Source organism: Lissotriton helveticus, chromosome 9 (genome assembly GCF_964261635.1).
Source record: "Lissotriton helveticus chromosome 9, aLisHel1.1, whole genome shotgun sequence".
Classification (NCBI taxonomy): domain Eukaryota; kingdom Metazoa; phylum Chordata; class Amphibia; order Caudata; family Salamandridae; genus Lissotriton; species Lissotriton helveticus.
Genome location: NC_136070.1, coordinates 215550669 through 215578274, shown reverse-complemented (window position 1 = coordinate 215578274; position 27606 = coordinate 215550669).

Sequence of the window (27606 nt, the reverse complement as noted above, 5' to 3'; positions counted from 1 at the left end):
GTAAACATACACAAAAGTGCATCTTTGCTTTTGTTAACCAGGCACAAAGTACATACAATTCATCTAAATGCAAATAATATACTATTCACCTTAGGAAACCCTGTTAAATTGCTCATAGGAATCTTGAAGATTCTGAAGCAAATGGAGCCAACTTGGGGTTTAAAGTGAACCTTGAAAAATGGAACTACTGGATGTGGATCTTGATCTTATAGACTGGAAAAAAACTAGGGGCATAATCACTATTCAGGTGGTGCGGATGCAGTATTCAATACCTGGCACCAGATTTACTAAGGGCTTGGGTTAGCTCTTGCGTGACGCTACTCATTGCAAGTTACAACACATGTCCTTTAGTGGGACTTAATACGCCACGCAAAGCCACCATGTGTGGTTTGGTAAATCTAAAGTAATGCATGGCAGTGCATATTGCTGCATTGCATTACCTTGACAAAAAGGCATTCCATGGGTGGAGAATGGGAATTCATATGCATTCACTCATGGATTTGTCACGCTTCCATATTTACAAAGAGTTGTAAACCTGGGAATATGTCAAAATGGTATGCCTCCCACACCTAGGCATAACGAGGAGAAATATCTTTATTTCTCCTAGCTGCTTCCTTTATGTATGTGTGATGCATGCCTTTAGGAATTGGTTTTGTGCCGGAAGGTGTCCCTTCCTGTGTAAAAACAATACAGCCTGTAGCTCAAGCACCCTTGCACTATGGTGCAAATGTGCCTGCGTTGCTTCTAGGCAGCACACAGCTTTCAAACACAAGGAGGCAGGAGAAATGTGCCATATCTTTTTAAACATGGCACATTTCTGATGTCTCCCTTTCATGCAATGCAGCAGAGTGCAGCAAGTTGCCTTGCTTTGCTGTGTTGCATGAAATGCTAGTAAATCTGATCCCTGGTGTAAGAAATTTGAGTATTAGATGTAGATGAGAGGAGTGAAAACTCAGCCCAAAAACTAATCACAGTCCTTGTCAGGGTGAACCACAAAATTCATTAAATATACATGTCCTTAACCCTCTAGTAGCTTGGCATGAACGCAGTTAGGCAATATTAAAGTACTTATGCAGCACTCAAACTGAAATAAAGTGAAAATACAACACAAGAAAATTCCCAGGGGGAATTCCCTCCTCTGCCTGTATATTTAACTGAGGGATGCATTACCATAAATGTCAGGTCCATGCTTCAGTGCTGCATTCTGGGGTATCACCGCAGGGGAGAGGAGGAAGAGCCAGGTTCCTACTCAGCTGCTCGGAGCCTCTGTTCTGCTGGAGCCCCGCTTTCATCAACTAAGTGAGGTGCTTAATTCCCCACCTAAACAACTGTTTCAACCATCTCCGGACATCGGATGGTCGGGAGCGTCCGACGCTGTGGTTGCCTTTCCAACCAGTCGCAGCAACACCAGGATACTGGCAAAAAAAAATCTTACCCGCCGTTTTTAACCACAAGATGGCGCCTAATAAGGAATGGACCTGCTTTTAGAATGATTAGAAGCGGATCCAGGGGAACTTTTACTGAACTACCTACCTCCTACCCCTCCCCGCTCTACTCTTCTTCACTTTCCTGCTACTGACCTCTGCCCTTACCTGTCCTAGCCCTCAGTCCCCACCCTGTTCATCTGTGAATTTTCCCCCGTCATTTGAGATCTAGCTATTTTGTCTGATGCCTGATGGAGCTACCTGGTTTAGCTATAGTGGAGACAGGTCGGGGATTCCCTCCTTAGACGTCACCTACCCAGTCGGTCTTTAGCCAGACTTCCTTTCATCTCTCCTGTCATCTCTTCCCGCATCCTCCCTCTATTTATGTCTCTCCTTCTCTCCTCGCTCAATGTATTGAGACTGAACTATTTTGTCTGATGCCTGATGGAGCTACCTGGTTTAGCTATAGTGGAGACAGGTCGGGGATTCCCTCCTTAGACGTCACCTACCCAGTCGGTCTTTAGCCAGACTTCCTTTCATCTCTCCTGTCATCTCTTCCCGCATCCTCCCTCTATTTATGTCTCTCCTTCTCTCCTCGCTCAATGTATTGAGACTGAACTATTTTGTCTGATGCCTGATGGAGCTACCTGGTTTAGCTTGGCCGATGCCCGGTGGAGCTGTCCTATGCAGCTGTAGAGGAGTCTTGCCCCTTGGCCGTCACCTACCCAGCCAGTCATCGGACATTGTTTTTCCTTGTCTCCACGTTTGTGTCTCTTTCCATCCCCCTTAGATGGAACTATGACGACGCCCCCAGGGCGGACCCCAAAACTGTTTTTACCTACCGCGGAGCCTGAGCAACTTTGGCCAATGCCCGGTGGAGCTGTCCTATACAGTTAAAGAGGAGTCTGGCCCCTTGGCCGTCACCTACCCAGCTGGTCATCTGACTTTGTTTTTCCTTGTCTCCCTGTTCGTGTCTCCCTCCCTCCTCCCCCTGTGATTCTTTTATTCAAATTGATGTAACTATGTAACCTGTAACTCGCTGATTCAAATGATATACCTATGTATACTGTAACTCCCTGATCCTCATGTAAAGTGCTCAGATACCTCCGGGTTTAGCCAGCGCTATATAAAACATTGTAAATAAAAATAAATATGAAAAAATAGGGGTACGCTGAATCCAAAGTGGATTGTTAAAGGCACATTGCTGGAGAGTGAGGTCCTTGAGCTATCATTGTCCCTGGTGGTAAAGCTCCAAGAGGGTGAAGTGTGCCATCTGTGCCCAGGAAGGCCTCGATAGTGAAGGGTTGCTGCTTTGCTTCTGTCCCAATTAAGCCCTGTAAGTTCAGACTTTTCTGGAACTCACATCTCCTTTGGTGGGGCAGAACAGCAAACTGAGACTGACCGGTTATTTGACTTTGACAGCTCTAGCCTTGATGGTGTTCCTGGCCTCTGACGACTCTCCAAGCAGAAAGCTGGCAAAAAGTTTATAAGTCCCCCTTTTTCAGATTGGGGACAGGAGGAGTACACTCTAACACCAGCCAGGTGTCCAGGACCTGGGTGGGCATCATCTGAAGATTAGGATTCACTCCAACAGCGGACAGCCCAGATGGAACTGGGCCTTTGGGCAGTTTTAGGGAGAGTGGCATCCAAAAGTTTGTTTTGTCACTGTAGCTCAAATTGGAGGTCAGCCAACTGTTCCTTGGAGTTAACTTAGGGGTCCTGGGTTGAGGGCAAAATGGTCTAGTATTCCTTCAGGATTTAGACAACTGGGAGCCCTTCTTCTGATCTTCACAACTCCTGGAGTGTTTTGAGAATAGCACTGAGGATGCCATGTTTATGTCCAGTGTCGGCATTTGGGTGGAGAAAACAACTAGGCTCTCCCTAACCAAAGGTGTAAAAGTTCCCAGGCATGACCCTCCCCAATTCTGCAGCACTTCCTCTGTGGTTTACTGTAATGTATCCTACAATATCCCTCTCTATCTAAATTCATTAATGCAGAGCCCATGTTCCCCTGTTTAGTGCTCCCTGTGCACACCTTGAGGTGTGGCTAGGATAATGGAAAAATCCTCTCTTGTGTCAACCAAAACCAATTTCGGACCAGCTCTTACATCCCACCAGGTTTGGAGCTAAGCGGACTAGGAAGACAAAGAGAGGCAAACCTAGGTGTACATCTGCCAGTGACAGGATAGTCATCCTTTTAAGCTCAGGAAGGGGCTGGGCATAACCTGCATGCCATTCTGCTCTAGGAGAAAAACACCTCTCTACACCAAAGCCTTTTGAGCACTGACTGGGAGCAATCCACATCTCACCATGGGGGGAGCCATTTAACAGACAGGTGACACTGGTTATCTTCGAAATAGTAATATAATATCCAACTTTACCATTAGGTTGGATTTTAAATTGATATTTAAATGAGTCAGTGAATGAATGAATGAATGAATGAAATGAAGTTTAGGGAGCACAACTACTGCTTCTGAATGAAGTGTCCCAGCGCTGAGGTGAAATAGAAAGTAAGACTAAACAAGCTACATCTCATGTAAGAGAAGAATTTTAAAGTGTGCCTTAAAAAGTCTTTCCAAGGGGATAGCACAGAGGTATTCAGGTAAGGAGTTCCACAGTCTAGGGGCAAGAAATGAGATTGACCTCATTCCATTCTTTTATGCACTTTAGGTATACATAGCAAATTTAGATTAGCAGATCGCAATGCCCTCTGGGTAAAGTTTTATAACATTTTCCTGAATGTAGAGTAGACCGATTCTATGAAATACTTTGTAGGTAAACATCAAAGCTTTAAATGTGATTCTCAAACTGACTGACAGCCAGTGCAGTTGTTTTAAACCTTGTTAAATCGATTATCTTTTGGGAATGTTTAAGACAAGACGTACTGCTGCATTCTGAATATGCTGCAGACGACTTACCAACTTTTGTGGGACTCCCAGATGCAGTACGTTGATATAGTCCGATCCGGATGTAATTAGCGCATGAACAATATCTTTCAGGTAGCCAGAGGGAGATATTTCAAAGTCTTCCTGAGGGACTTAATAAGGAGAAACCAGGTGGTGAGAGTAGCCCGCACATGTGCTATAAAAAAGAGGGACGTATCCAGATGAAACCCGAGATTCTTATCTTTAGGAGTTGGAAAGGGCAGCAGCTCCATAGGCCACAGTCTTGTCAAATCTAGAGGGAGTAGGATGTACCAAAGATAAACATTTCTGATATTTCTGAATTTATCTTTAAACAGTTGCTATGCATCCAGCTGGCAGCAGACGAGAGACATCCCTCAAAGTGTTCTACCATGGTCTTGTCGAGCTGTTGAAATGATAACATAAGCTGAGTGTTGTCTGCATAAGAGATATATAGATTTTGAACAATGTAGGGCTTAAAGCCGAGCCCCGAGGAACCCCACAATGCATTTCTCTAACTGGGAGGTGAAAGGTGATAAAAAAAAAACTCACTGGGTGCTTACCAGAGAGATAAGAATTGAACAATCCCAGCCTCCTCAAGCCTCTGTAAGATTATTTCGTGGGACACCGTATGAAATGAGGCAGACAAATCTAGCAAAATGATCACCAATTTTTTTCTAAGTCTAGATCGAATCTAATAAACTCAGTAACCTCCAGAATATCTGACTCTCTGCTAAACCCAGAGTGGAAGCCTGAATGAGATGAATGGAGGATGTTATTTCTTTCGATATTGCTGGTAATTTAAGCATTTACCTGTGTTTTCAAAATTTTTCCCAAGATGGAAAGAAGTGAGAAAGGCCTATGGTTGCCTAGAAGGGAAGGGTTTGCATTGGTTTGTTTCAAAAGTGGCCCACCAATGCCTTTTTCCAAACATCAGCCACAGTGACTAGTTCCAAAGATAACTTGAATAAGGAATTAATATGTCGGTTAACGAAAGTCCCTGCTGAGACCAAAAGTTTGGAGGACAAAGACAAAGGGAGAAACTGATCTGACTTTTTGAGTAGTGTTATCAGAATAATCTTTCCAGCAGCACCAAATGGAAATTAGACACTCAGTTGGTATAGAGGAACCCAGTGTTTTCTATGGGAGGGCCACCCTTTCTACAATGAAAAAGTACTTTGTGGGCTATTCATTACATTGACATGTACAACTTTAATATATATTTACTTGCTAAATACCGTGTACTCTGTCTATGGGCATTTAGGGCCTACCTTTGTGTCACTTATAAGTACTACAAGGGAATGGTTAGGTCCGTCAAAAGGTTTATTTTGCCAGATCGAAATGGTAGATTAAATTTGCACTCATAGGCTGCAAGGGCCGGCCTGGAGACATGTTCTACAATGCTACTTAGTGGGTGGCACAACGCGGCCTGCAGACCACATGTAACATTTAATTTACAGGCCCTAGGTACATGTAGTATCATATGCATTGTACATATAATTAAATTAAATGTACCATTTAGATGTATGCTAATGGTACCATGTTTAACAGGGAGAGTACAAGCACTTCATCACTGGCTAGTAGGAGTGAAGTGCAAAGAGTCCTATGGCCAACAAAGGCATGTTATGTTGAATAAGGCAATATATCTGGGGGGACACCATGCAAAAGATGGTCCATTACAGCACCTTGCAATACATAATACACTGTCAATATATACCCTACATAAAGCAAATTACCCCAAAATAATTTCCCAAATCAAAAGGGACCTATTCAGCTGGCAGCCTTTATTTATTTCATGGCCTGGGATGGTGGGAATGTTAACAATCAATATTCATTTGGTGCTTTTATATTTATTTCAAATCCTTACCTTCCCGACTGAACTAGCAGACATACAAAACTTGGGACACAATCACCTGAGGTGTTAAGATGGCCAAAAATCTTTTTATTGTCATATAATGACAAATATGATGAAAGATAATCTAGTCCTATTAATAAATGAATTCAATACATTAGGCAGAAGATTACCTACCAGCTTTAAAAGCACATTAATATTACTTTTTGAAAGTTCAGGATGGCAAGTAAAGAAAAGAAAACAAACATATGGTTATGTAATTACCTGGGTACAAACAGTCTGTTATTCCAAAATAGCAATATCACAGCTATTCAAGGAAGGCAATCCAAAGCCTTACCATAGTCGCAAACAATCCCATGCTGTTACACCAATAGTTCATGCAGAATGATGGATGTAATAGATTTTATATTACTGTGTGGATCCCAGCTCAACCAAGCCCAGATGCGATCAAATGTTATAATAGAGCAAAAGCTCCTTGGTTTAGTCAATGAGAGTACTAGCTCATAGATCTGCTTCATAATTGCCCACCACTGAGCTACCCTAGGAGGCAATGAGGAGATCCATGCTCTGGCAATGCAGAGCCTGGCCAACTCAATAATGATAGATAATATTTGTTCTAATACCAGGTCGTCTTCCACTCCATATCCTAGCATAATCTTTTATTATGTAAACTGTGTGTCATAACTAATACATAATCCAGAGAGATGATTCACATCTGCCCAAAACTCTCCCAGTTTGGGGCAGGCAGCAAACATATGTAAAATATTTGCTACTACCTAGCCGCATTTCGGACACTTTGTTAGCCTCACTATAGTTCCTGGCCCACCTGAGATTCTATCAGGAGTACAATAAAGCATACATGTAGTTTAAATAGTTGCAATTTTAAATTAATGGAATACAGTCTCTAATGCAGCAAGAATTTAAGAGGGAACTAATTATCCAGAAAGAACATTACTCCATTTAGCTGCATGTTTAATACTATCATTGGCAGGATACTGATAGCAGTTTTGATAGACGGTGCTTATAAGTGGCTTCTTAGATGCCCGGTAAGGACAAGTAGGTAGGTTGGGACTTTTAGGTGCCATTATAATCCTACAACCCACCATAAAATAATCTCTAATCTGTAAATACTTAAAGAAAAAAATTATGAGGAGGGTCATAGGAAGTGCAAAACCCATGTAGGTCATAAAGATGTCCTAAGTGCTTGATCCCATAGTTAGACCAAGCTCTACTGGTAGAGTCATGCAATATAGCCACAAGCATTGGGCTGTCCTATAAGGGCATATTTGAATGCATGAGTGGTAGAGAGTATTTGGAAAAAAATCTCATGTCATATATGTTATATCCTTAATAAACTTACATCTTACCCACTTGAAATAGTGGGGTGCCCTGAGTCTGTATAGAAACAATCTGCTAACTGAGCGCAAAGTGATCAAAAAATGCGATAAAGTTCTGTTTGCCATTTGTCAAGAGATTGTGGAAACGCCCAGCAAACGCTTCCCAAAAGTAAAGCTTGTAGTCAGGGAGCTGAAACCCCCCAGGTTATAAGGAAACTTAATAAACTGTATTGCCCATTGAGTCCATCTGTAACACCAGATAAAACTACTGATGGCACCTTCTAATTGTTTAAAAAAAGAATTTGGGACACATAAAGGAATTGCATAAAAAAAATATAAGATTTGGGTAAGATATTAGTTTTAATAACATTACACCGACTAGTAATTAGGATAGATAACTTATTACATCATTTTAGATTCTTTATAATAGATTATAAGAGAGCCTCATAATTTAACTTAACTATTTGTTCCACCTGTGATGTAAGCTGAACACCTAGGTATGTAGCCGATGAGCTAGCCCCAGGTATCAAGATTTCTGGCTGAAAGTTAAGAAGAACTTGTGTTTTAGCTATGTTTAGTTTATAGCCAGAATATGTACCAAATGTATTAGCTTCATCCTTAATAGGATCAAGTGCAGCTTAGGGATTAGAAGAACAGATCTCCACGTCATCGGCGTAAGCAGTGATTTTAAAGTTGCATGCTTCAGAATTGGTAGGATGAATAAAATCATTCAGATACAGAGAACACAAATATGGCTCCATATATATAGGATATACTCCATATCTGAAAGTAAACGGTGAGGAAAAGAATTGGCGCCACTTTTTTCATGCACCTGTAAGTATGGGATTACTATCCTAGGTAACTCTGGGACATACTTCCATTCTTGCTGCTTGTATTAATCTACTAATAACAAAAACTATGTCAATCCTGGAATAGTGTTTATGCGGAACCGAACAATACATGTATTCCGGCACCAATTGGTGTAATACCCTCCATACATCACTCAGACAACATAAGTAAGCCAGTTCAAAAATAGAGGCCCTAGTTTTCACCATTCAAAGAGAACTAGGTGGATTTGGGAGTCAAAACTGTAGTCTAGTATGCAATTAAAGTCACCCATGACCAAAGCTTCACCCTACCATTCCAATAACTCATCTACAATATTCGGCTCATCAACATTAGGCCCATAAACTATGCAAAACACATATTTCGTATTGTGCAATATAAGCTGCGCAATCACACGTCAACCCCTGGAATCCCCAGCAGTTTTTAATACTTTGTATTCTAATGTGCTATCAGACAAAAAGGCTACCCCCAGAAATAGACATACTGGATGTACAAGAAATAATCTGTCCTTATATTGCATTCTTGGTTAGAAATACTAAATGAAGCTTATTCATTTGAAATTCCTCACTGACTTTTTGGCATATACTGGATACATTTAAGTCAGAAACGTTCGAACACACACGTTTAAATGTACACATTAAAACGATCCCTCAGTTTCGTCCATTTGGAGAAGCCATCCTAAAACCAAAGAGGCCCCTTGCCTTGCAGTTTGACAAAAGAAAATACAAGATAGTATAATAGCACTTGATCACTTTGAATTATTTTATTCTCCATAAGACCACCCCCTGAATCTGACTTAATCACCCCTAACCTGAAGATGTCGATGGACATGACAGTCCAAAGAACCTGTCTTCTGTGCTCTCCGCAGTGACCTATCATGGACCGCAGCCCCATGGCTGGAAAATAAGAAAGGAAGAGGCAAGAGTGAGGGAGGAGGAGATTAGAAGCTGAAAGAAAAGAAATCAAGAACCATTAGTGTCAGCACGACCTCCCTCCCCGCCCACATAGGAGAACAATAGGTTTACATATCTGTATTATAAGAAAAAAGAGCAGCAAAAAGAGCGCTCTGCAAAATTCACTCATTCATACAACAGAGGTTCTGTGGAGCATCCTGTTCTGTAAAGCATAATCACATTTGACCATCTTTGATGACCTTGAGCCCAGTAGATTATTACAAGAAAACCTGAGTCCCAGCAGCTTTTAGTGGATGAGTAAATTGATGAAGTTTCCAAAGCCTATCTATTGTAGATTTACAAAGATCAGAGTGGATTGATATGGACATGGAGTCAAAAATCACAATAGTCGTGGTCGAGCTTTAATAGGAATGGCCAGCCTTAGCAGAAAATTGCCAATAAAAATCAAGTTAGGACAATAATTCCCTGTCCAATTGCTGGTACTAGAAGCATTCAGTTTATTGGAGTGGTTAATAGTTCCAGTCAGACAGTTCTGGAAATGCTTTCCCAAACAGCTGCACAATAAACTGGCGAGGATCATCTTCTTTCCCATCGAATATGTCAAATACGCGGAGGTTGTTCCGTCTCTGTTGATTTTCCAAATCCTCAATTATAAATTGTATTGAATCCAAGTCGTTTTCATGACCCTCAATAAACTTGTTAGCTGCTGAACATGTGTCTCCAATGTCCAAGGCACATTGCTGAAGTTCAACCAAATCTGTAGAAAGGGCTGACACTTTGCTGGTAACTTCAGCTAGAAAGCGCTGAATAGTTGCACTATCTGCTTGATCTTGGGTGTAGTCTTGTTGTGCCTCTGCCCGCTGAGCCTGCAGCAACAGCAGTATAGCAGGGCAACAATGCTTCCTGCTCAAGTTCCACTGACAACAGGTCAGATAAAGCAACTGATGAGGGCCAGCTGGGCATCACCTGTTGAGTAAGGGCTAGACTCAGAGGCAACAGAGTTTTGTAGGCTGCTAGAGATTGAAGAAAGTGGCTCAGCAGACCTTTGCCTACCTGTGTTGGTAGAGTTTAAAGATTCCAATGAAACATTAAATAGGCGTGAAATTAGTGCTTAAACCTCTTCCTTTGACATGACCCAAACCCATATTAAGCTGCCTTTGGCTGTATTTGGCTGGATTGCTCACTATCTGACTCCTCTGCCATGAGGGACTTAATTTTCCACCCTGCACACTTTTAGAAATTATTTGAGGTTCTCCGTACAACTTCGTGCATTATATAAATGACAGCTTTCGTTGTTTTATGGAGATAGCTGTGCCAGATTTAGCCACAGTCTCTTCTATTGTGCTCAATATTGTATCCGCATTACTACTTTCATATGGAGTATCAATCCATGATTCACTGCTTACATCAGGCAATTGTGTGTGGGCTCAAACTGCTGCGGCAGGTACAGAAGTGGAGGGGTGAAAGACCCTTTCCTTTCGAATTGAGGATAACTCTGGTAACTGTTTCTTGGGTCTCTGGTACGTGGAAGCTTGTGCAGCCTTTAAGGGAGGCGGAGGAGAATGCAACAGTGTATCAACTGTGTTAATTCCTCCTGGGCTTCTGCAACAGTGTTGTCCTCTATGGAAGTCCTTAGAGAGTCTGTGGACCCTGTAGAGACAGCAGTCATTAATATATCAGCAAACCAGGATTCATCCCCCAGGGCAGGTGCCTCCATAGAATGCACCTGCAAATTAGAGGTTGTGGAGCTTGGCGTAAGCAGTTTTACGATCAGGCGCCTAACCAAGGAATTTTCGGCAACATCAGAATGTGTTTTCCAAGCCATCATTGTTATTCTCAACCAAAGCTTTGGCCGAGTTGCGCGCCACCAGTACAACAGCAAAAAGGGGTGATAGAGGATAATTTGCGCTGGGAAGAGAAAATATTAGTACAATCACAGTATTTGATAAGCTCAAAAGGATCAGATTCTGGTCACCCCACCAGAGTCAAAACCTGCGACAACAAGGGGCCACAGTTAATCGTAAACACATGCAATAGATCCTGAGCTGAAAGAGTTAAAGTCAGTTCAAAGTATCAAGTCCCAATATTTCAGGTGCTCTTCATTTTATTCTTCATAAAAAATGTATTTGTGTTCAGTTGATAGAATCCAATCTTCACACATTAGGAAGAGAAACAACCGCTGCCAACACGTGTTTCGTCTAGGTCGTTAAGACCACTAGACTTCATCAGGGCAACAGTTCCTTAGCGTGTACCGGCTATGTACTTGGAGCGTCTTGCTCCAAGTACATAGCCGGTACACGCTAAGGAACACACTGCTTCCTATCAGGACCCGTACTCGGAGGAAATATTTTGAATATTTTTTATGGATTGGGTGGACACTGTCTAACGATTTGAAGGATTGGACGTTCTTCCCTTTTTGGATATGTACTTGGAGCAAGACGCTTACTTGGAACTAAATCTGTAGCTAGCACAATACGCCTATACTTATCTATTGGATTGTCTCAGTAGACTTTTGCCCTGATGAAGTCTAGTGGTCTTAACGACCTAGACGAAACACGTGTTGGCAGCGGTTGTTTCTCTTCCTAATGTGTGAAGATTGGATTCTATCAACTGAACACAAATACATTTTTTATGAAGAATAAAATGAAGAGCACCTGAAATATTGGGACTTGATACTTTGAACTGACTCTAACTCTTTCAGCTCAGGATCTATTGCATGTGTTTGCGCGCCACCAGTCCACCGTAGTGAGCATGTGTTCGTGGCTGCGCCACTCCACAGCAGTTTGCAGGCAGGTCGCCAATAAAAGCAGGATCGTAAACAGCAAAGCTTCTGAGGAACCAAACTCCGGGAAACTGCGCCGCCCCGACTTAAAGAGTTGCCACATAAACGACGGGAGCCTCCAGCTCAGATCCGTAGACACTGGTAATCACAGGAGGAGTTCAATTCAGCTGAGCGTTGCGGAACCGTGGGGCCAACATCAGGTAGGAACACAGGAACAACGCAGAGGAGACGCCCTCAGCATCAAGTTTAACCTGCCCTCTTCCCCAGCCTGTTTGGCAACCAAGATGGCTAGAATCCCAATTAAGTTGAAACTTGCAAATAGACAATATGATGGGCCATCCCTGCTGATTACAGAATCCTATAATATAACTGCCCAGGAGAAACATATGTGTAATCTCCAAGAAGAATTGTATCTTGCTGGCCCCATATGAAGCAGCCTTATATGTAGACCATTTTGGGATCTATATTGGTTGCCAAAGCCGCAAAGACAGAAAGTAGTGTATGGCGTGGAAGTGCTACATCACCGTAGTGAAAGCTGTCTAAGATGCCTAAAATTATTAGATACCCCATTGATGTACACAGCTATTCATCATAATCCAAGTATCTCTCCGTCTATGACACAGGTCACATTTACTCGATGGAAGGAAGGGGACTGCTACATCTTAACATTACTTGCGAGAAGCCTGGAGAATTCTAGCATGTTTGGTAACTGTGTTATCTCTTTCTTCAGCATTAGGCATTATAGACTTTTAAAAAAGAGGCAGGGACGAGAGAACTGACGTTGTTTGTAAAGTTGTTTAACACTTTCAGCTCTTTGAGGTCTACGGTATTGAACATGTATACAGTAATTCTTGCATCCCAGAAGTATTCCAAGTGGCCTAATATGAATAAGTGGGAGAAGACCCTTTCACGTTTCTACCATATTTAACAGCTGAAAGATATCATTTGAAAGCTATCATCATTCTCCATTCTTGCTACTCTTTATAGGTTTACGTAGAAGTGTTGTCATTTGTACAATGCTTCCCACTATGCAATGTTACTGGTAAGGAGATGGACCATTCAATGCCCAAAATAACTTCCTGTTTAAGGAACAGAAAAATAAATTTGGGCTTTCTGAGGATAAAAATCAGAGCCTTGCAGACCACCCTTGCATAATGGATCCAATGGGTTTGGGTATAAGAAGATAAAAGGCAGAGCCTTCATAGCATGAAAGGGTTCATGGGATGGAGAATATTTGAAAAGAGCCACTGCCATCTCGGCCGCCTACCAAGGTGCTTCCACCCCCCTCCCTGTTGTTACCTCCAAACTGTGACAGAGCAGGAAAAATGATGGCCACAAACTCAATGAATGATGACTGTTCAGGTTACCTCACTGTTGAGAGACCTAGGAATATTTATATGAAACGTTCTTTGTGATATAAAAAAAGTGTTACTGTTCTATTCTATTGTTCCATCTCAAAAAGAAACTGCACGATATATAGCCAAAGAATATGGAAGATGATAAAATCATGATATAATCTATTTGAAGTGCACGCCTATTTTCAATGCATAGTAAAATGTATCTGTGTACAAAGAGACAAAGCAGTCTAAATGAAAGACCCGGAGTTAACACAAGGGACTCCGGTAGCTAAAAGTTGTGTCATTGATGGTGGGAGAGGTACCCCCTTTTTGTTGAAATTAATTATTGATTCCAACCTCTCCATCCCTAGACTGAATCACTCCCCTTATGAGATTCACCCGTGTTAGAAAATCACGATAGTGAACAGAGAATCTTGCTTGCACTCGCCATTTTGCATATTCTGGAGCCCGCAGGTGAAAAAATTCTGCCGTGCAGCGATTGGCGAAAATTAGCTAGAACTCTGTGGTAAAGATGGAACATTCCACCCAGCCCTAGTAATCCCCCAAAATGTTGCACTTGTTAGCATCACTTTTGTACTGCAAACATAGGGGAATAAACTTGTAAATCTGGTTTTAGGACTTTTGTAGTTTGGAAATATTCGATGGATCATTTAATATTCCTTGCCCATTTTTCTTCTCATTCTGTGTGAGAAATTTTTGACAATGACTTTGCATGTTGTTTTCATTCAGAAAAGACTGTGGGGCATGTTTTCAAAGAAGTTGTGCCACACAGCGCAGCAGCCAAAAATGCTGTGCTGCAGTGCGCAACAGAGAGAGAGCTGGAGAGCGCCACATATACAGAGATATGGCTCTCTCCTCTGCTCTCCTTAGCGCCAGCACATGATTTCATCTGCCATGCGCCAGGCCCATATCTTAGCACCATAGCGTTAAAGTGCGTGCCTGAATCTAGCATAGTTTTTGTACAGGATGGGTATCTTTCCTGTACAAAATACTATGCCTAGACAAGTTCAAACCCTTTTCCCACTCTGTATGTGTGCTGCACAGTGCAGCATGCAAAGTAGGAAAAGAAAGGAGAAATTAAAACCTTCCTCCTCTTAACGCCTCCTTTCAGATGGTGTTGGTGTCACCCCTTATCGTCACCCCAGCCTTCTGCAAGCCACCTAATATGTCAGACTTGGATCCTGCCACAAGTTCACTAATTCTCAGCGCCCCATAAAATGCCAGGGAGAATGCCGCCTTAAAAAGAAGCACTTCCCACTCCGAGTTACAAACAATCTCCAGCGTGCCCAGTAAGGCTGTTAGCCGGGCCAACCCCATGGGCTTCCTCTTATCCTTCTGGTGTCCCTGAATACGGCGCCATCCCCTTAAAGCCTTGCGTATCATAAAGGTATTAGTGGGATCCCTGAAGCCCCTAGCTTGAGCGAAGAATGACACTGCTGCCCTATGTCTGGTCGCCGCTGCCACTGAGCGCCCCTCTTCGTGCATCCATTCTAAATAGGCTGCAAACCCATCCTCCTTCGCCCAAAGCACTTCCCACTGTGGCCCCAAGAAAGAACAATAAGACAGAAACGCCCCTTCGTAAGCCGTCTTGGTCCTGGGGGCTAGGCTAGCGACCACGAGGTCCTGAAATCTGGGGCACCAATCTGCCAAAGTACAGCTGGGAAGTGTGCTGGCGAGGGGTCTGCTGTGGGGAGATGTTCCCTGAAAACCTGCATTTTGAAGCGAGAAAGGGAGTCAGCAGCATTGTTTAAAACACCAGGGACATGTTTGGCTCTAAAATTAGCATTCAGTTTAAGGCACCGCAGAACAATTTCTTTGATCAGACGAAGTATGAAAGGACACCGCGCCCCCTGCTGATTGATACATTCCACCACTGTCATGTTATCTGACCAAAACACCACTGATTGGTTACATAGGTGTTCGGGCCAAACCATCAGTGCCACCCATATTGGAAAAAGTTCCAGGAAGCCAATGTTGCTGAGCAAGCCCCATGTGTTCCATTCTTCTGGCCATTGTTGAGCGACCCACCTATTCCCTAGGATGGCACCAAAGCCCACACTACCGGCCGCATCAGTCCATAATCCCAACTCCGCCGATGTCGTGAGCGGGCCGGGCCAGACCACCCTACCGTTAAAATCTTCCAGGAATGCCATCCAAATGAGCATATCCTGGCGAATTTCAGACGATAGGCGCGTGCGGTGGTGCTTTTCCTTCAGCCCCCTCATCGCATGCGCGATGGAGCGAGAGAAGGGGCGAGCCATTGGGATGATTCTTAGTGCGAAATTCAATTGCCCTACCACCTCCTGTAATTGCTGCAAAGTGACCTTCTCCTTCCGGAGGCATAACTGTAGCGATGCCTTGAATTTGCACACCTTGTCCCTGGGTAGTCTACAACATCTCTCCATTGAGTCAATCTCGATGCCCAGAAATTCCAAGCAGGTGGTCGGGCCCACCGTCTTCCCAGGCGCAAGCGGGACCCCAAAAGCCCGCATGAGCACGCAAAATTCCTGCAATGCCAGTGCGCACTCCTGAGAACCCGCTGTACCGAGGAAGAGGAAATCATCTAAGTAATGCATGACCCTTTGATGGCCCGTCACTTGTCTCATGGCCCATTCAAGAAATGAACTAAACATCTCAAAGTAGGCGCAAGAAATAGAACAACCCATAGGCATGCATTTGTCCATGTAGAACCTATCCCTAAAGGTGAAACCTAAAAGATGCTGGTCCGCCGGGTGGACTGGGAGGAGGCGGAAGGCGGATTCTATGTCTGATTTCGCCATCAGCGCCCCGGGTCCAGTGGCCTGCAATAAGGTAACAGCCTGATCAAAAGAGGCGTACTTAACACTACAGATACCTTCGTCAATGGCATCATTCAGTGACGCCCCCTTTGGCGCTGACAGGTTATGAATCAATCTGAATTGCCCCTTCTCTTTCTTGGGGACAACTCCCAGTGGGGAACACACAAAATTGGGTACTGGCACTGCGGGAAAAGGGCCAGTTATCCTGCCTAAGGAAAGCTCTTTGTCAATTTTGGCGGCCACAACAGCCGGATTGTGTTTGACTGATAATTGATTTCTACAGTGCGCACTGCCTGTGTATCCCCCGGCCGGGATCCTAAAACCTTTAGAAAAACCTTCCTGGAGTAGGGTGGCCGCTTTGTGGTCAGGGTATCTGTTCAACAATGGAATCATTGCCACCACATCCACTGGAGTGGGGGGGCGTAACCTGTCTGACTTATAGTGGCTTTCCCCTACCCCTCTGTCCTGTGTTACCTTGCTTGGACCTACAGGTAGTTTCTGGATGAGAGGGGTGCCCACAGGAGGAACATGCATGCCTAAACTTACACGCGGCCCTTGCGCAGGTACGCCTATTAAAATCCCAGCACACCCCTTTCTTCTCTGGCCCACCTGCCCTAAATTTCCCAGGTATTTCACTCGTTTGGGGGGGCCGAAAGGGCTGCTGCGGTCTAGTGAACGCCTTGACCGCACCGAACTGAGGGGGCGGTGCAGTGTCAGAGAACTGTTTGTGCCAAGCCATGGAATCTACCGAGTCCCATGGCAATGATCTATTGAATTCCAATGCCTTCCTAAAGTTGACATCATAACCCTTCCATGCTTCCCCAGAATACTGTTGACTCCACCCCACAATCCTGCTCGAGTAGCAAGCCAATGCAGCCTGCAGATCTGGAGGACGCTCAGCCTTAACTGCAGTGAAAACAGCCCATGCTTGCATCCAATTATTGAGATTTTCCTCAACCCTGAATCTAGTACACTGCGCCCTCCATTCACTTGGGAGCATCCACTCTTTCAGTGCTTTTGCCTGCTCCATTTCCCTATTATCCAACAATAAAGAGTAAATGTACACGTATTTATCAGCCCAAATCATTTCTTTCACAGCTAAAGACACATGCTGAGCTAGATTTTCGCTCCTGGAAGGTATCACACCGTCCCCCAAGAGCGGCAATGCCACTTCCTTACCAAGTGCGGGCACCGGGGGCGGCTGCCCTCTTACTCCGTCCAGCTGGGGAACACTTGGACCTGCAAGGGGAGAAGAAATTGGCAATGCAACACTGTCGGCGACCGGTGCCGATCTGATTTTTTCTACAAACCTTGCCGCCTCTGCCGCATGGTCTGCAGAATTCGGGAAGGCTCCCCCTTTTTGGAGCCATGGCATCATGGCCGTTAACTGAGTCAACAATTCGGGTGGCATTGAATCTACATTACCCCCCGGGACAACAGGTAACACTGGGGTTATGCCCAGTGGTCCTGGTCCAGCTGGCAGGGCGGGCGCCGGGTGTGGCCCGCCTGTACCCGGGATTGTGGGCACCGGTGCGGGAGCAGACCCAGCGTCTACTGGTTGACCTGCCGGCACCGGCACCACAGGGGCAATGGGTGTAGGCACATGCGGGGGTGGGACCACCGTGGGCGGTAACGGGTCCACTGGGCCTGGGGTGGGGACCGCCTCCTTGGGTCGTTTGGACCTAGGTTTCCCTTGTGGGGTGACAAATTCCCCTCTTGGCACTGGTGCCACCCTCTTGCGGATCGGTCTCCCGGACGGGCCCGGTGCCTCGCCCTCTCTATCCTCCAACCGAGCTTCCCGCTCCTTAATTTGTCCTAGCTGTTGCTTAATGTCGCTCATCTCCCGCATCATAGCCCGCATCATAGCCTCCATGTTGGACCCCCTTTTTCCACCCCTTGGACCTGGCATGACGCCTACCCCAAAAAACACCCGCTGCCTACTTAGTTCCCAACAGGTCAACTGTGTGTACCTTTCAGATGGAGGGTCACCAGGGGGCTTTCAGCACCATGCAACGGCGACCGCAACACTAGCGGCTTGTCCGCTTATGTAAGGGGGTGAGTAAACCTAATGTAGACCCACCCGGCGGCCACCAGGAGCGATGAATGCTAGCCCCCCGTACCCCTCTTACCGACCAGTCACTCGTCCTCGCCTGCGATAATGATCTGCGGCCCCTGCTCACACCACGTTGCGTGTTGGATGCTCTTCCGTCCTGTCCGCTAGTGATTGGCCCCAATAACGTAGTTAAATTGCCTGGAATTAAACAAATATGTTATCACCGTGTACAATGAATTTAAAGAAAAAACACTGCAGTGTAAGGTTGGAAAATAATTAGCTAGCCATAAACATTAATCCACTGTCTTAAAACTGTAAAATCATTCAGCTGCCTAATTTATAAGCACTAATTCACTTTTGTTACAAAATTGCAATGCTTTCACTTCTTACTACCCATTTACCCTTTAGATGGGTCTCCCAACCAGTTCCTGCAATCAGTTTGCAATAGTACAAATTCATGCAACATTTAAAGATCAGAAAACATCCATTCACTTTCTTTCCTAAATATACACAATTCTGGGGCCTGATTTATAAGGTCATTCGCAATTCTTTTACCTCTAGATACCCTTAACGACTGGAAAACACAAAATGATTATACTTTCAATGGGGTCTCCCCTCCAGGTGCTGCCCTGGTCGACCCTGCTTCGCTTGCAATAGAAACCAACACACCTAAGAGATCCACGAGCACACGCGGCCCTTGTCGTGCGAACAATGAACTTACAGGGAGCCCTGGGTCTCCCAATAGTACGGATGCAGCCTTTTTGGCGGTAAACTGGACCCGCGCTCTATTTATTAAAGCCAACAATTAGCCCCGGGTCTCCTGAGCGTACGGATGCGGCCTGTATTGCGGTAAATTGGACCCCGCGCTCTCCTTATTAAGGCCGGTCCACCGCTTGTCCCTGCGCCCGTCTCGAAAATACCTTATGCGGACGCCGTACGCGCCGCTTTAACTACTACCGCTTCTGGGCAAAGTAGCTCTGCTCCCTCCCGTAGGCGCCGCTTCAGAAACTCCACCAAGCTTGGACAAGGCGCCTCGGCTCCCGCTTCCTCCGCTGCCGACTCGCGACCCTGCTAACCTCCCTGCCGGATTCACCACACGACGCGGCTGGCTCTTGGCTCGACGCGATCTGAAAAATAAAAAGCGGGAAACAAATCAATAAAACAAAGAAGCCCCGAACGCGGGGCACAGCGTTCAGCGAGGGAGCGTCCAGGGACAAGGGGGTCTCCTGGGCGCTCCCCACCTCTTATTCCCGAGGGGCCGGGTGGCCCCTCCTATCGCCCGCCCCCCCCGACCCGGAACCAGTCCATTGAATCCGGGTCAGGAGGGGCGCCGGCCAATCGGCGGTGGGCCGCGCCCCAGGGCACGCCCCCACCGTCGAAGGACCCGAGGGGGAGAGGAGGTGAGGCGGTCGCCGCGCCGCCATGCGTGCGGGGGGGCCGAGGGCCCCCCCTTTTCAATTGTTTGTAGATAAGGTTTTAGACATGGGTGATTGCATGGGATAGCCCATGTACCACCCACGGAACGCCCCCTTGGTGCTAAGTAACACAAAGCAATGTTTTGCATTGCTTTGCATTACTTGTAGGGTACTTTCCAAAGCAAAATAAGTTGTGCACTGTAAAGTAAATTGGTAAAAAAAAACATTTTGTCCTGGTTAGCGTCATGTTTTGTGCTAACCCAATGCACAATATTTAATAATCTACCCCTGAGAGTGTGATAAAACTTGACTTGATGCACTTTGTACGTAAGGCATTTTTTAGACATCTTTCATACAATATCACTAGAATGGGTAATTACATAAAGGTTTATATTCCCTAAACAATCCAAGTATATAATTTGTTTAGTGCGACCGAGAGACTTTCGTGATCAACGCGGATTACACAAGTTTCAACACATGTTCTTCATTGGTTGTGAGCGTTTAGTCAAGTGGCATGCATGTGTTGATTTTCAGATTCAATGTGTTAGAATGACACTGTCACATTTCTTCAAAACACTGTATGATGCAGAATCTGAAAGCTGTCAAGAGCCGCAATTTAGTGCATCATTCATTGCAGTCATAAGGATGTGATAGTCTGTAGGGATTCGAGATTCATCTTTCGTTCTGGTGACCTTTTAACGGAAGAAACTGCTAGGAATGAATCAATTAACGAGCTGTAGAGATGGCAAGCTAAAGTTATGCAGCATTTCAAAGACTGCGGATAGTTCCAAAGTGATGCTGAGTCTCAAGGTCACTGCCGAATAATAAACAACACTTTTCAAAAAGTCTTAATGAATCTAATTTGAAAACAAATAGAGGAACTCGTACCTGGAAATGTTTGCTAAAATATGTGCTTAATAAAGAAGCAGCAAACAAAATATTTACATTTTAACAAGATGGGGCACATTATCTTCCCATGGATAACCGAACGTTGTATAGACAAGACAAAACACGAGGAGAACACGCATGGTGACATTTAAAAGAGAATACATGCACAGTCAGGTCAGAGGCCTTGGGTGCTCGGTAACGACATGTGCGTTTTCTGAATTGCTACTACTTGCTGTTCAGAGGTGGCTTACCTACCCACTAATGAGCCCGTAATGCAAAAACAGGGGTCCAAAGGTCGGACAGGTTTGCAATAGAGAACTGATTGCTAACTAGTTCTTTGTCCAGTTACATCACTGCAACTCTGACACCAGCGACCTCAGTCAACAGACATCAGAACGATAGACGTTTTTAGGCATGGGCAAAGAGGGCATTTGCCCAGGGCCCCCACCTGCTATTGGCCCCCTAGGAAAGTGGAATTTCTCTTTCGCTGTCTATTTCTGTATGTCAGCCGCTCTCCTCTTTGCCTACCTCTGCCTCGGTCTCTTTTTACAGATGTCATCTAAAGGACTTTGATTTAACCACACCGTCAACTTCCACGTGGACAACCCCAGTGACCAGAACACAGCCTCCCCTCTGGAGAACCTCGACAACATCAGACTCAAGGAGATAGTCACCACTCCAATCCAGAGTGACAGACACACGCTTAACCTTGTCTTCTCTGCCAGCGGAAACATCAGCTAGAGTCATACCACTGAACTCTCCTGGACCGTCCATCACTGTGTGCATCTCGCCTTCACCACACCCACTGCACACCACCATCATAATTTCCCAACCGTCGCAGCTGAACCAAGGCCACCAAACAACTTCTAGTCAATCAATCAGGCGTAGGTTAAGAGCGACTATTTATCCATAAGGGTCTAAAGGCGCTGGGGGTGGGGCGTTACAGGCTCCAGTCCATCACGGCGGGGGTCCGTCAAAGGTTTTGAGGTTTCTTTTGATGATGGGAAGCAATGCTGTGAGGAAGGAGAAGGAGCGGCCTCCCAAGCTGGTGCATGTGAGCACTGCATAGGAGAGCTAGGCTGATCGTAGGGTACTTTGTGGTGTGTGGAATTTGAGTCGGCTGTTCAGGTATGCTGGTGTCCTGGAAGGCCTTGTGGGCGTGGGTAAGCACCTTGAAGGTGACCCTTGCCTCGATTGGGAGCCAGTGCAGTGTGCGCAGGTGCTGGGAGATGTGCCAGTGTTTTGGCAGGTTGAGTACCAGTCTTGTGGTGGCGTTCTGGATGTTCTGTAGCTTGCGGGTGAGGTTTTTGTTTATTCCGGTGTGAGTGACGGTCTTTCTGTGCTCCAGGGGATCCATTTGAAGGTCTTACGTAGGAGGCGGAGGGTTTGGTAGCAGGAGTACAAGACTAAGTTGATCTGGAGGTCCATTTTGAGCTCGGAGTCCAGGATGATTCCCAGGTTGTGTGCGTGGTCTGTGGGGGTGGGCAAGTTTCCGAGGGCGGGAGGTCACCAGGTGTCATTCCAGGCAATGGGGTTTGGGCCCATGATGAGTACTTAAGGCAACTGTTTTTCAACCATTTGGCGACGGCTTCCATGCCTTCTCGAAAGTTGTGTCTGGCGGTGTCGGGTTCGTTGGCTATAGAGAGGATGAGTTGGGTGTCATATGCGTATGACACAATGTTGAGTCCGTAGATTTTGAGGATGAGGGCAAGCGGCAACATGTAGACGTTGAAGAGCGTCGGGCTGAGGGAGGACCCCTGAGAGACTTTGCAGGTGGTTGGTGTATGGTCCGAGAGGAAACAGGGGAGTCTGATCTGCAGTGTTCTGCCGGAGCAGAAGGAGCTGATCCAGTCAAGGGCCTAGTCCTGGATCCCTGTGTCATGAAGTCTGTGTATTAGGTTGCAGTGTGAGACTGTGTTGAACGCCGCTAAGAGGTGGAAGAGGATGAGGGTTACTGTTTCTCCTCTGTCCAGTAGGGTGCGAATGTCGTCTGTTGCGGCGAGGAGGGCGCTTTCCGTACTGTGGTTTTTCCTGAAGCCCGATTGGGAGGAGTCGAGGATGTTGTTCTCTTCGGTGAATGTGGCGAGTTGGCTGTTGATGGCTTTCTCAATAACTTTTGCAGGGAACGGGAGCAGGGAGATGGGATTGTAGTTTTTGAGGTCGGTGGGGTCTGCCAAGGGTTTCTTCAGGAGGGGGTTGACCTCGGCGTGTTTCCAGTCATAGGGGAATGAGGAGGTCGCCAGGGAGCGGTTCATGGTGTGGCGGAGCATGGGTGCGATGGTGTCGCCGGCTCTGTTGAAGATGTGCTGAGGACAGGGGTCCATGGGGGCCCCGGAGTGGGTTGACTTCATTGTCTTCAGTGTGCCTTCAGTGGTGAGGGCTGTCCAGCTGTCAATTATTGGCTTCAGGGTGTCAAGAGTGGTTGGTGGGGGTTCCGTGTGTTGTTTGTCTTCGTCAAAGTTGTCGTAGATGCTCTTGATTTTGTGGTGAAAGAAGGTGGTGGGTTTGTCGCAGAGGTCTTGTGTGGGAGGGATGTCAGTCGACTTACTGGTGGGTTGGGTGAACATCCTGATGATTTTGAAGAGTTCTTTGCTGTTGTGCACATGTGTGGAGATTCTGTCTTCAATCGCTTTTAGTTGGTGGTAGGCATTGGTAGCGGCTCTGAAGTTGTTGTGAGATTTAGTGGATTTGGTGTTCCTCCAGGATTTTTCGAGGCCGTAGCAGGTGTGTCTGGACTCTCAAATTTTGGTGGTAAACCATCTGAGTTTTTTGGCATGGGTGTGGTTGATTTTCTTGAGTGGAGCTATGGTGTTGGCGCTGTCGGAGATCCATCTGTGCAGGGTTTGGGCTGCTGTGTTGGGGTTGTCGTTTTCCGCGATGGTTGGGGTGCAGTTGCTGAGTGATCAGGTTAGCTGGTCATCAGTGATTCTGGTCCAACTTCTTCGTGGGAGTAGGTGCTGGTGTTTGTGGATGGTAGGTGTTCTGAAGGTTAAGTGGACGCATCAGTGGTCAGTCCATAGGATTTCGGTGGTGTGGCTGAAGGTGATGGAGTTTCCTGTTGTGAAGAGGGGGTCCAGGATGTGTCCTGCTGAGTGCATGGGTTTATTTACGATTGGGCGGAGTCCAATGTAGTGGAGGTTGTCTAAGAGGGATGTGGTGTTGGGGTCCAGTTGGTTGTCGATGTGGAAGTTTTGGTTTCCCAGCAGGGTGTAGTTGGTGGATGCAATGGCATGGGGCAAGATGATGTCTGTGATGGAGTTGGTGAACAGTCCGCGGGGCACAGGGGGTCGGCAGATGAGGGTTCCTCAGAGGGTGGTGGTAGGATTGGTCTGTATCTTGAAGTGCAGATGTTCCATCATGTCTATGGGCTTGTCAGGAGTGTGCTCAGGTGGAGGGTGGATTTGTGGAGAGTGGCTCAGCACAACCACTCTGCCAACAGGCACCAACACCAACACCACAGCACTCAACCTCCACACTGGATCTCTAACTGCAGTGACACCATGACACCCCTCAAGAAAAGACCAAGCAAGCAACAGTCAAAGAAGACCAGCTGGTTTACTCCTACCCTCCAAGAGTCCAGACGCAACTACAGATACCTCAAGAAGAGATGGAGGAACAACAAAACCGCAGAAACTCACGCAACCTTCAAATCCACCATCAACGCACACCACCTCCTCCTGAAAACCTCCAAAACAGAATCAGCGCCAATGCACACAACAGCAAAGAGCTCTTTGCCATCATCGAGGAGTCAATCCGGCTCAACAGCGAGACTACAGATGACCCCTTTCCCAAGACCTCAGCAACAAACTCTGCACCTTCTTCCAGCACAATATCAGGAAAATCTATGATAGCTTCGACACTCTAGACCCGGCCACTATGCCTGCCACCATCACACACAACTGAGCCACACCGCAGCAGACCATGCTCTGCTGGACCCCACTCACAATAGAAAACACGCTCACAACCTTAAAGAGCATCCACTCAGGAGTCCTGATGGATTCTTGCCCGTACCACATCATCCATTGAGTAGCCACCGCCATTATCCCGCAGCTGCACCATCAACTGCTCCATCAAAACCACCACCTTCCCCGACATTTGGAAGCACCCTGAGATCAACCCCCTGCTGAAGAAGCTGTCCTCAAGCCAGATCCAACAGACCTCAAGAACTTAAGATCCATCTCCCTCCTCCCCTTCCCAGCCAAGGACATTGAGAAGGCCATCAACGCCCATCCCTCCAAGTTCATCGAAGTAAACCACATCCTGGACACCTCCCAATCCGGCTTCCAAAGAAACCACTGCATGGAGACCGCACTCCTTGTGCCATCTACAGCATATGCTCCCTTCCTGACTGGGGCAAGACCACAGCCCTCTTCCTACAAGACCTCTCGGCTGCCTTTGACACCGTCTCCCACAGCACCCTAATCATGAGACTCCAGGACGCCTGCATCCCTGACAAGGCTCTGGACTGAATCCACTCCTTCCTCACCGGCCGGACCCAGTGAGTCAGACTACCACTGTTCATCTCAGAACCCACAGAGATCAGCTGTGGAATGCCCCAGGGTTTGTCCCTGAACCCCACCCTCTTCAACGTCTACATGGCCCACCTTGCAGCCATTGTCTGAAGCCACAGATACCACATTGTCTCATATGCCAACGACACCCAGCTGATCCTCTCCCTCACCAGCGAACCCACAACCTCCAGAACCAACCTACACAGTGGAATGAAGTCTGTTGCTATCTGGATAAAAGACATATGCCTCAAAAGCAACTTAGACAAGACTGAAATGTGTGTGAAGGATGTGTGTGTGTGTATGTGCAGGATTGCTCTATCTTGACTGTGTACCTCAGGAGTGCCAACAGTGGGGTGTATAGGATAGCAGTGCCAACCATTTTAGATAGTGCCTCCAGCACCTCTCCCCAGTATTCACTGATCGCCTGGTAGTGCCAAGAGAGATGCAGAAAGTCCGCTTGTTCCCACCGGCATCTCAAGCCGCAATTATCTTCCCTTAATTTGAATTTGTGCAGCTGTGTAGGGGTATAGTAGGTTCTGTTCAAGAATTTGAAATGGAATATGCGTAATCAGCTGCTTGCAGTGATGGCTTCAGTCTGTGACCAGTAGTAGGCCCATTGCTCATCAGTAAGAGGTTCCCCTAGGCCATTATCCCATTCTTTTCTGACGCCATGTATAGTTAGTAGCCTTCCAATCAACGCTGTTCAATAAATGTGGGAGACAGCATGTGCCGGCCCCGACATCTTCAATGCTGAGTTGAGGACCTCAAGTGTGGGCGGTTCTTTTGGGAAGCCAGGGACACTGGCCCTATTCTTGTGTTTGAGCAGTATATATAGAAACACTTCCAAGGGAGTAGTCCTTTCCCCCACCAGTAATTCCTGCTGGGTTTTGAATTGCCACTCATGGTATAGGTCCCCCCATACATTAAGATTTCAATTCTGAAACATTTCCCGGCATGCAGGTCCTGAGTAACCGGTGCGACATGCTAGTACGGTAGTGGCCTCAGTGGAGAGTATAGGACTTATTTTCCCATTATTTTGGACAATCTATTCCATGCGAGGTTGGTGCAGCAGACAGTAGAATGAGCAACCCCCTCACCAGGAACTATATTGCCCAGGAAGGAGTTTAGAGGCGTGGGTCGCATGTACCCCTGCTTAATAGCTAGATGTGGCATAAAAGGGAGGATTAAGCCAGTAAGTAGCGTAATGGTCCTGCGTGCTAAGAAAATATAGTTCCATATCCGGGGTCTCAAAAGCCCCTCAAGAAAATGGCTGCGTCAGCACCTTCCATCCCACCCTGGGTTGCCTCCCCCATTCAAGTTTAATTAGCAAGGAACAGCAAGTATTGAAAAAGGGACGGCCAGAATTATAGGGAATATTTACTAACAAGGATATAAGTTTGGGTAAGATGTTCATCTTCATTAACGCCACTCTTCCAGATAGGGAGAGTGGCAACATGACCTACCTATCTATCCATGAATGAATAGTCTCAATCGCAGTGCTATAATTGGCTCGGAGGGTTGCTTCTCTATCTCTGGTGATGACCACCCCCAGGTATTTTATTTCCTGATCGGAGCAGCTCAGTGAGAAATTAGGAGTAAGTTGTACAGTATTGGGAGTAAGTGGAAATATTTTAGATGTATTTCAGTTCAGTCTTATACCTGAAATGTTGGCAAAACTTATAAATTACCAAAGAATCAGGTTGAGGCTAATGCTAGGGTCCTGCAAATATAGAGGGATATTGTTGGCCTATAATGATATCAAAATCTGCAGAGAGGGGTATTGAACAGCATGTTCCCTGTGGTCTTGTCTGATTTTGGCAGCTAAGCGTTCCTTGGCTAAAGCAAAAGGAAGCTGGGACAACTGGCGGCCCTGCTGCGTGCCCCTCGTAATGCTGATCGGTTCGGAGTATAGTCCATTAACCTGAACTATTGTCTCAGGCTCAGTATACAGGGTTAGTAATAGTGACTTGATGTCAAAGTCTTGTAATGAAGTAGAGGCAGGGGCTCTTACCTCCCTCTGCAATGCATTGTCTTCTGGGTCATCCGGGACATTTTCTTTATGAGCAGAGAATTGTAGCTTGGACTGCTTGCCATCTGTGCGGCCCATGGTGTCTGAGTCTGCGCGGTGGGAGTGGCTCTTAAGGGCCCCTGGCGGGGTCAGATCTTAGGTACAGTGTGTTTTATAAGGCAGGGGCATCATCAGTCTCGGTCAGAGTGGCTTGCTTCCTTTGTCAGTGTATCAGTGCTTGGTCAGAGGTGTGCAATCGAGGGGTATATTTAACAGTCCTTGTTTGTACCAAGCCTGTGGCACTCTAGCTGCAAGGTCCCCAGCCGCAATTCAGTTGCACACTTCTCTACCTCCCACAGTGCCCAAGTAGCACCCAGCAAGTGCACTCCTGGTCACTGCCCACGTCCACCAAACATCAAGAGAGCAGGCCGCAGCCACGACAGCGCCAGTCTTGGCAAAGTGCTCACAGCAAGTAGGTTAGTACAGATATACAGGGCTATCTATTTCGCATACAGGG